We start from the raw sequence: 14,325 nt of genomic DNA on the forward strand, positions 1-14,325 counted from the left end.
GGGCTGGAGGGACGCGCTGGGCGGTGGCAGTGTATGAAGGTAGACGGAGCCTCTAGGTGCTAATGACGCCCACATAGCACCTAGAGGCTCATTAGCATATTTATAAAAGTTATTTTTTTAGCAAAACGGCTGCCCCAAAAGCTGTTATATTAGGATGGTTGGCCAGAGCAGACACTAGCGGATCGCTAGTGTCTGAGAGCTAATTATGTCATACCAAGTGATAGAAATCCTTTAAGTGCCGGCCTGGGTTTTGTCAGAACCTGGTTGTTCTTTAATAGACAGCTGGGCTCAGAGTCAGGGCTGTGTCTGTGTATGAGGCTTGTGGCTGGATGCATGCCTGCGACCTGTCTAGGAGGACAAGGGAACGACATCCAGGACTGGGACTCTTTAAGCGGTACCCGCAGCATGGTGTGAAGTGAACACCAGGACTTGACCTTCTTATGTGGTACCTGCAGCAAGGTGTGAATGGAACACCAGGATTTAAACTAAGGTGACTTTGTTTATATTTTGTTAACCTGCCAAGTGTGAATAAACACTGAACTTTTTAAGTTAAAGACTTTGTTGTTGCATCTACACTGCGTCCGCTAACCTGCCTACCAGAGCGAATCCCCACATGGTTCACACAAGCATATTTTTGGTCCGCATCCGATCTGCATTTTTGCAGGTCCAATGCGGACCCATTCACTTCAATGGAGCCACAACATATGCAGACAGCACACCTGTGTGCTGACCACATCTGCATGTCTATTCCGCGGCTCAGCAAAATAATAGAAAATGTCCCTTTCTTGTCTGTTTTACAGACAAGGATAGGTCAGTTCTATAGAGGGCAGGATGTTGTATTCCACAAAAGGCGAAATACAAGGCCTTTATCCATGTTTTGCGGATCCTTAATGGCCATGTGCATGAGCCCTAAAGCTATACCAGATAAGGAGAAACAAATTTATCTCAGGTAGACCTCCGGGACGACATACGAACAGGATACGAAGGAAACAGGCCAAGGACCATGGAATACATAATTTATTAAAAAGGAATAAAGACACGTGACAATGACTGTAACAAAAGACCTCAATGTACTGAAATGGATCAGTGGGTGTGGACCCACTGCGCCACTGACTAGCAATACTCTGGAGGGGCGTAACTAAGCAACTACCTGGTATTCACTAGAGCCTCAGATGGTGAGGATAGACTTGGGCCGAAGGTAGTTTCCAGGGGCTACTCCAGAGCATAACCCGAGTCGGTGGCAGTAGGATCAGGTGGCACGGAGATACCAGACAAGGTACTGACAGTACATTGAGTCCACAGACAGGCAGGCAGAACGGAACAGAGGCAGAAGTAGATACCTGCGCCTCAAGCACAATAGAAGCAAGGCGACCCCAGGAAGAGCTGCACAGAACAGGCAGAGCAGAAACAGAAGCAGTCACCTGCGCCACAAGCAATAGAAGCTAAGTGGCCCCAGGCAGAGCTGCACATAGACAGAGAAAGGGCATTCGGGCATATGGGCATTCCCCCTCCGGGAAACACAGGAACCCTCTTCCAAAGGAGGACATGGACAGACATGAACGGAACACCAGAAGCAGTAAGGACTGCCAGACAGACAAAAACAGGAACATAGATCAGACGCAGATAAGCTCTGCTAGGCTATACAGATACAGGACAGATACAAGGCAAGGTACAGGGCCTGAACACAAACAATACAGAACCAGGCGGAACATACCAAAGTGTAGATGGTAGGACCCCTTGGGTCAGCAGCAAAGGGAAAAACAAATGTAGACAGACAGACTACACAGAGCAGAAGGGTGACACACCCACAAGACAAGACAGAACAGACTGACCTCAACATTCCCCCCTCAAAAGCAGAAATAGCATCCTAACGAGCGCACCTGAAAGAACACACCCAGGAACCGACCAGGGGAGGTTAACCCCATCAGAACCAAACAGGGAGGTACCAAATCAGGTCAGGGGTAACCAGAAACCACAGCATACCAAGCTGCGATACAGGACGTTGCCCCTAGCAACCAGCATGCATGGAACAGCATGAATCTAGCAGAGCAATGAATGGGGAGATCTCTGGATCCATGTGAATACAGGGCTGGTTCTAGCTTTGTTATAAAGAGATTGTCACGTACTGTATCATGTCCGATTTTCATTTGTCATACTAGTCATGGGATAACCCCTTTAAACAATAAAAAAAAAATCAAAATCATGAGCATTAAAATCTTCAAAAAATTATCCCATGCGGTGAATGGCGTAATAAAAAATAAAAAAAATGGCTGATTCGTCATTTTTTCAGCACTTTACCTCTCAACAAAATTTAAGAAAAAGTGATCTAAAAGTCATACCGACCCTCAAAAACTACAGATTGTCCAGGGAAGAATGAACCCTCGCACATCTCCGTAGACCTATCTATAAAAAAAAACAGACGAAGGCACGTCGAAACGTGCGTCAGGGTAGCGCCATCCCAGTACGAGTACACTGAGCTTAATAGGTGAGTCTCTCTTTGATTTCTGGCTATTACTTTCCTGTTTCAGCAGTCCTTATAATTCTGGTCCTATTTTATGGGCAGTATATTTTGTGTTGACATCTTTTATAGGATTGCTGGCAATAATAATTTTTGGAGACTTTGGCTGTCCCTTATATGTGTATATTTCTATGTAGATGAGACTCATGGATGAGTCACATGGATATAGGTTTACAAATTGTTGTTTATTATAATACAGTATGTAGCCAGTGTCCCACTGGGATGGTGTTGTTTCTTTGCTGCTAGCCGGTTTTTAATTACAACGTCTGTTATGTATGTATAAAATTGTAATTCAATAAAATAGAATTTTTTGTATTAGTACCTGTGAGCTTCAATTTTTGTAGGTTTTGTTATAGGAGCTGGTACCCTCATATTTTTCTAATTGTTGGCCCATTGAATTTGCCGTAATATGTATTACATATACTAACTGTAGGTTGGCATGTGGGCCAGCGTTGGTCTTGCGTTTATATTTATATCTATAAAAAAGTTATATGGGTTAGAATATGGTGATGAAAAGAAAAATTTTTTTTTTTCAAAAGTTGAATTTTTTTTTCAGTATTAAAAAGCAAGAAAAACCATACATATGTGGTATCGCTGTAATCATATTGACCTGGAAATTGAAGAGCACAAGTCAGTTTTACCGCAAAGTAAACGCAAATGCCCTAAAAACAAAACCCAAAAGACTGTAGCGAAATTGCACCCAATTCCACCCCATTTAGAATTTTTTTATCTAGATTCGCACTACATTCTATGCAATATTAAATGGTGCCATTAGAAAGAGCAAATTATCCTGCATAAAACAAGCCCTCATATGGCTATGTGAACAGAAAAAAAAAAAAAGTTATGGGTCCAGGAAAGCAGGCAGCAAAAAACGAAAACGCAAAAACAGAAAATTGCTTAGTCAGGAAGGATTGAAGGGCAGAACGCAGGAATAACCAATGGACTTGGTCAAATGCTTTTCAGCATCCAGCGATACTACACAGGCTGGAATATTTCCCCCTCCCCCCCCCCCCCTGAAATATCAGTAAGGCTAAGTTCACACGGGCGAGTATTCCGCGCGGGTGCAATGCGGGAGGTGAACGTATTGCACCCGCACTGAATCTGGACCCATTCATTTCTATAGGGGTGTGCACATGAGCTGTGATTTTCACGCATCACTTATGCGTTGCGTGAAAATCGCAGTATGCTCTATATTGTGCGTTTTCCACGCAACGCAGGCCCCATAGAAGTGAATGGGGCTGCGTGAAAATCGCAAGCATCCGCAAGCAAGTGCGGATGCAGTGCGATTTTCACGCACGGTTGCTAGGAGACGATCAGGATGGAGACCCGATCATTATTATTTTCCCTTATAACATGGTTATAAAGGAAAATAATAGCATTCTGAATACAGAATGCATAGTAAAATAGGGCTGGAGGGGTTAAAAAAAATAAAATAAAAATTTAACTCACCTTAGTCCACTTGATCGCGGAGCCCGGCATCTCCTTCTGGCTCCTTCTTTGCTGATTGTAGGAACAGGACCTGTGGTGACGTCACTCCGGTCATCACATGATCCATCACATGATCTTTTACCATGGTGATGGATCATGTGATGGACCATGTGATGACCGGAGTGACGTCACCACAGGTCCTTTTCCTGCAATCAGCAAAGAAGGAGACAGAAGAGAAGCCAGGCTCCGCGATCAAGTGGATTAAAGGGACACTGACAGGCGAAATCAGCATATATAGTTAGATATATGACATTACAGGTCTTATAGAGTCTTTTAAAAGCATATAACTATCCCCCCTGTCCACCTTATAAAGAGCGAAATATAAAGTTTTATAACCTGCTTCTCCGTTCAGCAATCTGCCCAAGGGGCGGCGTTTCATGTGAAAATGCGCCCAGCCAGCCTTCCCAACTGCCGTTCTTAAGCCCCGCCCAGCTCATCATTATTCACTTCGCTGGGCGGCGGCTAGAACTCTCCCCAGTCCCGATCCTGCGCCTGCGCAATTCAATCCTCCGGGCATCGTTCATGCCCAATCTTCTGCGCCCCGCCGTGCCGTCGGACGCACTATAATTAACCCCTTATATGATGTGAGTGAGCAGCACTCTGAAGCGCTGCTCTGAACAGTGCATGGCTGAGGCTGCAGCTGCCTCGAAGACGCAGGCTGGTGTGTGTACGCAGGCGCAGAAGATTGGGTATGAAGGATACCGGGAGGATTGAATTGCGCAGGCGCAGGATCGGGACTGGGGAGAGTTCTAGCCGCCGCCCAGCGAAGTGAATAATGATGAGCTGGGCGGGGCTTAAGAACGGCAGTTGGGAAGGCTGGCTGGGCGCATTTTCACATGAAACGCCGCCCCTTGGGCAGATTGCTGAACGGAGATGCAGGTTATAAAACTTTATATTTCGCTCTTTATAAGGTGGACAGGGGGGATAGTTATATGCTTTTAAAAGACTCTATAAGACCTGTAATGTGATATATCTAACTATATATGCTGATTTCGCCTGTCAGTGTCCCTTTAAGGTGAGTTTAATTTTTTTTTAACCCCTCCAGCCCTATTTTACTATGCATTCTGTATTCAGAATGCTATTATTTTCCCTTATAACCATGTTATAAGGGAAAATAATACAATCTACAGAACACCGATCCCAAGCCCGAACTTCTGTGAAGAAGTTCGGATTTGGGTACCAAACATGCGCGATTTTTCTCACGCGAGTGCAAAACGCATTACAATGTTTTGCACTCGCGCTGAAAAATCGTGCATGTTCCCGCAAAGCATCCGCACCTTTTCCCGCAATGCCTGTGTGAACTCAGCCTAAAAGTGTTTTGTTGGTATTGTGACGGGCTTTGTGTTTTAAAACAAAGCCCACCTGGTCTATATGAATCATCTGCAGTAACAAGCGGGGTAGACGATTGAAAAATTTAATGTCTACATCCATAAGGGATATGTGGTGAAAATTTGCACAGTAGGACACATCTTTCCTAGGTTTGGGGAGATTGGCAATGGCAGCCATGAGAGATTGAGTGGTGAAAGGGTGCTCTGTTGAAACTGAGTTAAATACTTTAGTTATAAAAGGGAATAATTGGGAGGAAAAGCCATCTCGGCCTGGGCTTCTGCTGCTAGGAGAGGAATTAATGACAGTGGTTACCTCCAACTCAGAAAACTCTCTAAGTAGGAAGAATCTTCTGAAAGTACAGGGAGGGCAGTCTGGGTTACATAATCACCCACGCTCTGACTAAATTGTGTAGACGACATGTCAGCAAGAACAGTGGCGTACATAGAGATGTAAGGGCCCCATAGCAAGAATCAAACCAGGACTCCCACACAGTACAGAAAGGTTTCTGCCTAAACCCTTTTCAATGAGCCTTGGGCCACTGTTTCATTTGGTAAAAGTTCCTTAAGGCTGGGTTCAGACCTGAGCGTATTTGATATGCGCGTTTAACGCGCGTTTTTGTCGCGCGTTTTTATGCGCGTTTTTTGCAATAGTAAATGCGCGTTTGTGTGATTGACTGCAGTGTCCTATGGCCACAAACGCGCGTCAAAACGCCCCAAAGAAGCTCAAGAACTTGTTTGAGCGTAGGGCGTTTTTCAGCGCGTTTAAACGCGCTGTAAAATGCTCAAGTGAGAACCAGGGCCATAGGGAAGCATTGGTTTTCATGTGTTGAGCGTTTTACAGCGCGTTTGAACGCGATGTAAAACGCTCAAGTGTGAACCCAGCCTTAGGCTGGGTTCACACGAGCGTGTCCGGATTAGGTCCGGATGCGTCCCGGTGTGTTGCGGCAAAACCGCGCGAGTAGGAATGCAATTGCAGTCAGTTTTGACTGCAATTGCGTTCCGATGTTCAGTTTTTATCGCACGGGTGCAATGTTTTTTGCACGCGCGTGATAAAAAACCGACACTGGTACCCAGACCCGAACTTCTTCACAGAAGTTCAGGTTTGGGTTAGTTGTAGTGTAGATTGTATTACTTTCCCTTATAACATGGTTATAAGGGAAAATAATAGCATTCTGAATACAGAATGCATAGTACAATAGGGCTGGAGGGGTTTAAAAAAATAAACTCATTAACTCACCTTCTCCTCTTGATCTCGAAGTTCCCGGTCTCTTCTTTACTTGAGTTGTGGGCTAAAGGACCTTTGAGTTGAGTTTACTGATGAGTTGTGGGCTAAAGGACCTTTGGTGACGTCAGATCTCATGCTCCAATCACATGGTCCATCACTGCGATTTTCACGCAACCCCATTCACTTCTATGGGGCCTGCGTTGCGTGAAAAACGCAGAATATAGAGCATGCTGCGATTTTCACGCAACGCATAAGTGATGCGTGAAAATCATCGCTCATCTGAACAGCCCCATAGAAATGAATGGGTCCAGATTCAGTGCGGGTGCAATGCGTTCACCTACCGCATTGCACCCGCGCGGAAATCTCGCCCGTGTGAACGCAGCCTTAGAGGGTAGAGTCCTGATCAAGTTTTCACCTCCAGTAGAAGAGGAGGTAATCCCAACTACGACTGGGACCCCTCTTCCCCTCGGCCCCATAGCAGTCGCCTGGTCTGCCGCTATGGTAGTTATGCCCCTGAGCAAGAGGGAATCTTAGATTGTACAGTATGGTCATATTCCTTGAATGTCTTTGCAATGTCCTCAGTCTTCTAAATGGTCAAACCAAAAGCCGTGGTGGCTGGTCAGGAACAAATCAAGTCTGCTGTACATACCATGCACTGGTGAGTAGGGATGAAAGACACACCACACGTTAGTCACATATTGAAAAGTTTGGATTTAGGGGAAGTCAACTGAGAGATACAGATAAGGGATAAGGGACCTACCCATAGAGGAATCTAAGCATTTATCAAACATCAAGTTGAAGTCCGTCCCCCCCTCCCCCCCCACAATCATCAATCCCTAATCCCTCTGCTAAATCTGAAAGATGAGTCATGTGCTTCTTACAAAAGCCAATCTGGTCACAAAAGCTTGTCTGATATGTGGATTTTCTGAAAAACATACTGGCCATTGGGATCTGCCTCAAAGGAGAACACAGAAGCAACAAGTGATTTTTTTAGAGCAATACTCATTACCTTAAATCTTGCTTCAGAATTAGGCCTCATGCACACGGCCATGCCATTTTTTGTGGTCCGCAAACCGCGATCCGCAAAAAACGGAAGCTGCCCGTGTTGCCTTCCGCAATTTGCGGAACGGGCGCCGTTAATATAAATGCCTATTCTTGTCCGCAAAGCGCGGACAAGGATAAGACGCTATATTTTTTTAGCGGGGCCGCGGAACGGAGCCACGGATGCAGACAGCACACTGAGTGCTGTCCACATCTTTTGCGGCCCGATTGAAGTGGATGGGCTGGATGTCTTGGGACTGTCGCAGCAATGCCATTCATTTCTATGGGATCACCGCTACTCAGCGATCCCGGTCGGGACCAGTGTTGTCGTGTAGCCCTAGCCTTAACCTCCTTTTGCTCTGTCAGCTGTTGCAAGGCTGTTCCCCATTGCTCATCAGCTTGGGCTATATAAACTCTGTTGTTTCCTCACTTTCTTGCCTGAACAATTATGTCTAAATAGATCTGCCAGGTCTCTCTAGCTTTCTACAGCTGGTAAAAGAGCTGTAATTTGTTTGGCTGCCTATGTACTTGACCTGTACCTGTTCATCGTACTGATACTGTGCCACCTGCCCTGACCTTTGGACGGTTCCACAGAGTCACACAAACTCTGACAGCCCTGACCCCTGCCTGTCCAATCCACGTGAGTCAGCAGCCAACCATAACAGGACAACTCCAAGAGGTAGCAGCCTAGTGGTTTCCCTGCAGTGAAGGCCAGATTCCTGTATAGGGTATAAAGAGTGAAAACCAGAGGATCACTAGGATAACGCCCTCAGGACTAGCCCAAATTCAAACCAGTTACTTGGCACAGTGGATCCACATTCACTTTCCATAACAAAAAAAGACCAGATTTCTGGTCTTTCCAGTTTTGGTCATTTTGGGATACATGCATATAAATTCAGGCCTAAATGGTATGTGTGAACTCTGCACACTGACCGGTGTGTATAACATTATGCTTGGCTCACACTTTAAACAACTAATATACAATTTTATATTATTTTTATGAAAAAATTACACTTTGATGCAAAATTGCATTAGGGGGTCTGTGTGAATAAAGCGTTGAGTGACATTTTCACAATGTGACAGTGTATACTTTCAGAAACTAAATAGTTTTACCACATTCCTCTCTACCCAAACATCACACAGCATACAACACAATACAAGGGGAATCCTCTTTAAATTCATTGTGTAATATGTCATAGATACATGTGAGGAAATGACATGGGGAAGTCTGAGATTTTCTGAAGAAAAAGCTGACACTATATTCTAAGTAAGCTGCAATTATGTAAATGGCCATTTAGTAACATGTAAAATGTCATAATAAAAACATAAGGTGGAAAATGTGATAGAGTAACAGCATTTAACATGGAATATGTGATACAATAATAACATGTAACATGTAATATACAGTAATAATGTAGCTGGGAATATGTGATATAGCAATAAAATGTAATATAGCAATACTGTAACATGCAATATTCAAAATTATAATACCATATAAAGTGCAATATAACATAGAGTAATACTATGTAACATGGTATATGTGATGCTGGTTTAAGGCCTCTTTCACACAAGTTTATTTGCAATCCTTATATGGGGCGTATTTTGTGTACAGGAATCTGCTGCTAATGTTAAAGAATAGGGCTATTCACATGGGTGTATCATTTCCATCAGTATTTGAAATACACAGCAGATGAATTACTGAAGCAATACTGATAACAATCTTGATGGCATATCAACCGAAATCCAGACGCTCGTGTGAAAGAAGATAAAATGCGCAAAATAGATCAATGTCTTGCGAAAGGTATGAAAACAATTGCTATATCTCGAAAACTGAAGAAAGATCATCTTCACGGCACAGGCAAATAAGATATGATAAAGGCTTATTACACTACTCAAAAAAGTTAGGGATATTTGGCTTGTGGGTAAAACTTCAGGATGAACCTAAAATGCACTCTAACCTATACAGGTGACCTTAATGTGACCTTCTCTAAACTTTTGAATGCACATGTCCAACTGTTCAATGTTTCAGTACTTTTTGCACAGCTTGCTGTTCTCTAACAAGGAGCTTAACGGCAAAATTCCCAACAGGTGTTTGATCCATGAATCGCCAAATAAATTTCCTGGTTCAATGAGAATTGGTATTTAGAACAAGAAATTTCAATATAAACAGTCCTCCTCATCATGCTGTTCACGTTTTGACATCATGAGACCAAGGCGACACCTAACAATTGATCAACAGTACCTCGCCATTGCGAGGCTTCAAGTAGGATGTCCTCAGACAGAAGTGGCCACTGAGCTTATAGTGTCATAGAGTGTCATCAGCAGGTTGCAACAGAGATACAGAGAGATTGGAAGAGTCACAGCAAGGCATAGAAGTGGACGTCCTTTGGCCACATCCCACACTGATGACCACTTCATTGTGAACAATGCCCTGCGGAATCAGCATACATAATTTGTATTGTCGCATACACAATGACCAAATCTATTAAAACATCCCATAAAAACAATGTCAGAATTGTAATATTTTTGGTCACCTCATCTTCCCCAAATAATTGAATAGAAAATGATGAAAAGGTCATGACATGGAGACACAAAACAATCTTTTTTTAAAGTTTTTTAAGAGTAAAACATAACAAACATTATGTAAATGTGGTATCTCTAAAATTGGACGGACCTGCAAAATAAAATAAAAATGAAACCCCAATAACTATTTCAGAATTGCGTTGTCTTTTCATACTGATTCTCTATTTTTCTAATTTATACAATTCATTTGATGTACCCCAAAATGGTGGTATTAAAAAATACAAATTGCCAATAAGCCCTCATGTGGTTGTTCATGAGAAAATAAAATGCTATGGCTTTTGAAATGCGGACATCACGAAACAATACAAATTGGTGAGTCTAAGGGGTTAATTTAATTTAAAATCCTCAGCAGGCTCAGGCAGCCATGACTTTCATGTCAGTCCCACCAGTGTGTACTCACCCTTAGAGCTAATGCACACGGCCGTTGCCATTTTTGCAGTCCGCAAATTGTGGATCTGCAAAATACAGATACCGGCTGCGTGCGTTCCACATTTTGCGGAACGGAACATCCTGCCAACTATAGGACTATAAAACGGACAAGAGTAGGACATCTATTTTTCGGGGCTGTAATAGACATATGGATGCATGGGTGAAGTGAATGGGACCGTATCTGACCCGCAAAAAATGTGTAAGTTCCTGTGCATGAGTCCTTATTATACTACTTGTTTGTTACTAAGGTTCAGTAATAGGTCCCCTAATATTTAACTTATTAGGGTTAGCACTGGTGTCGGTTAGCATGGGGTTCCTAAGTTCAAATCTGACCAATGACAATATCTGCATGGAATTTATATGATCTCCCCATGTTTGCGTGGGTTTCCACCGGGTACTCCGGTTTCCCCCCACAATCCAAAGACATACTGATAGGAAGTTTAGATTGTGAGCCCCACTGGGGACAGAGAGTAATGATAATGTCTGTAAAGCGCTGCGGAATATGTCAGCGCTATATAAGTGAGTAAACTGAATAAATAATTATATAGAGCAGGGGTACTCAACTGGCAGACCGCGGTGTGAGTCTATACCATGGTAGCCAGCTTTCCGGACTCCTCCTCTCAACTTTATCTGTGTCCTCAGGACACAGATACAGTTGAATGCACTGATGAAGCAGGGAGCCATTGAATTCCTGCTTCACTGTTCACCTCCCGCTGGTGATTTAGCACTGGCAAGAGCAATGAGATGATGTAATCTTGCCTGCTGCACTGAGCCACAGATAACACAGCAAAGAGCAAGGGTCTTCTCCGCACAGTGTTGTCTATGGCTCAGTATGGCAGGTATGATGAAATCACTGCATTGCGCCAGTGTAACGGTCACGTCCACACACACACTGGGGGAAGGATAGTGACCACTGCGCTCCACCCTCACCCCTGGCCCTGCCTACTTGCCTCACGAGTCCTGATGACAGGGGACAACTGGACGACAGTCCCTAACTTAGGATACGTGCAGGGAAGACAGACAAGACAAAATACGGAACATGAACGGACCGGGTCAGAACCAAGAGAGCTACGCAGTACAAAGGGTTAAGCAAAGAATGGTCAGGAGAAGCCGGGGTCAAATACCAGGAGAGTAGAGAAGTACAAGGGGAGTCCTAAGAGAGTAGTCAGGTGGGAGCCGAGGTCACAATACCAGGACGGATGCACAGTACAGGAGGAGCAGGCAAAGGATCGTCAAGGAACGGAATCAGGTGAGTATTCAGTAGTCCAACAAATAGCCAGGAACCTAGAAATTAACAGGCAACCTGTGGCTAGCAGGCTGCCTGTATTTATAGTGGGGAGTGAGGGTCATGTGACGTGGCCAGCGTCACATGACCGACAGACCAACCAGTTGAGCACCGGCAACACTAAGGGGACATCATACTGTGAGGTCGCACTAAGGGTAAATTCTTATTGTGTTGGTGGAGGACTGGGTGGGATTAAAGGTATTACTATTTTTAGAAAAGGACTTGCGACTTCCGGTTCTGGCGCGCGCATGTAAGGCAGCAGGAGGAAGGAGCTCCGCCGTTCAGAGCCCAAGACCAAGCTGCCAAACCTTATCAAGGGGAGAATTCTCCACTCACAGTGTCTGCATCTCTCCAGCAGTGGATGGAGAGGTACTTGGTCAGAGGTGGCACGTCTGCAGGAGGCCCCTCACCTAGAAGAGAAGGATGACACCAGAGTGGCAAGATGGCGGCAGCGGCTGAACGTGCAATTCGCTCTACTCGATTCCTCACAGGCCCCCAGGCTCGCAGAACTGGACTCGGAGGAGGATAAGGAACCAGATGTGCTAAATGGATTAGCCATATCATGCAAAACTCTATAAGTTGAAGTGGCAAAACTGTTAGCTACAGACATAAAGACAAAATTAGACTCTAACAAAGCTCCAGGCAGACATCGAGTTAGAACATAGTCTAAGCCTGCTAGAGGACGAACTAGAAAAGTCCAAGACCCAAATGCAACACATTTTGAAATCCAATAAATCCCTACAAGAGAAAGTAGAGGACATAGAGAATAGATCTAGAAGGAGTAATGTGCAAATTTTTAGGCCTCACGGAATCAATTCTACCTGGGCAGATCTCCCGGATATGTGCCATAGAGATCCCTTCAGGCCCTAGGCATTAATGCTCAGTGTACAGTGGAAAGAGCACATTGTATAGGCCCACCAAGGGACTTACAAAATAACAACACAGTCCGAAGGCCTAGCCCAACCATTGTCAAATATCTGAACTATGCGGATAAAGCTGCCATTTTGGGCGGGTTCAAAAAGGAGGGAGGCCCATAGTAGTTAGAGGCCATAAACTACTCTTGTTTGGGGACTACTCAGCGGAGGTCTGAAGAAAAAGGAAAGCTTTTACAATGATTTGCTCAGCTTTAGTAAAGAGGAGACAGAAATTTGCCCTACAATTTCCAGCGGTCCTGAAGATGTTTAGAGAGGAGGGTCAAACGGACATTTACAACACCCCTAAGGAAGCCATGTTGTCATTGGACATCTCCAGCCAGATGGACCTCCCTCCACGTGGACTCCCATCACCAGACAGACGAAAGTCACATCAACAACAACACAGTCCAGGCTCATCCAAGCCTTCCAGAGGACGACGTGGGGAAGAACAGGGGACCGCCAATAGACACTGGGCCTGAGTAACTTTTTTTTTTCTTTTATCTCTTTGTAATAATATGTACAGTTGCAAGAAAAAGTATGTGAACCGTTTGGAATTATATGGATTTCTGCACAAATTGGTCATAAAATGTGATCTGATCTTCATCTAAGTCACAACAATAGACAATCACAGTCTGCTTAAACTAATTACACACAAAGAATTAAATGTTACCATGTTTTTATTGAACACACCATGTAAACATTCACAGTGCAGGTGGAAAAAGTATGTGAACCCTTGGATTTAATAACTGGTTGAACCTCCTTTGGCAGCTATAACTTCAATCAAACATTTCCTGTAGTTGCAGATCAGACGTGCACAACGGTCAGGAGTAATTCTTGACCATTCCTCTTTACAGAACTGTTTCAGTTCAGCAATATTCTTGGGATGTCTGGTGTGAATCGCTTTCTTGAGGTCATGCCACAGCATCTCAATCGGGTTGAGGTCAGGACTCTGACTGGGCAACTCCAGAAGGAGTATTTTCTTCTGTTTAAGCCATTCTGTTGTTGATTTACTTCTATGCTTTGGGTCGTTGTCCTGTTGCAAAACCCATCTTCTGTTGAGCTTCAGCTGGTGGATAGATGGCCTTAAGTTCTCCTGCAAAATGTCTTGATAAACTTGGGAATTCATTTTTCCTTCGATTATAGCAACCCGTCCAGGTCCTGACACAGCAAAGCAGCCCCAAACCATGATGCCCCCACCACCATACTTTACAGTTGGGATGAGGTTTTGATGTTGGTGTGCTGTGCCTCTTTTTCTCCACACATAGTGTTGTGTGTTTCTTCCAAACAACTCAACTTTGGTTTCATCTGTCCACAGAATATTTTGCCAGTGCTGCTGTGGAACATCCAGGTGCTCTTGCGCAAACTGTAAATGTGCAGCAATGTTTTTTTTGGACAGCAGTGGCTTCTTCTGTGGTATCCTCCCATGAAATCCATTCTTGTTTAGTGTTTTATGTATCATAGATTCGCTAACAGGGATGTTAGCATATGCCAGAGACTTTTGTAAGTCTTTAGCT

This window comes from Bufo bufo, chromosome 6 (genome assembly GCF_905171765.1).
Source record: "Bufo bufo chromosome 6, aBufBuf1.1, whole genome shotgun sequence".
Lineage (NCBI taxonomy): Eukaryota > Metazoa > Chordata > Amphibia > Anura > Bufonidae > Bufo > Bufo bufo.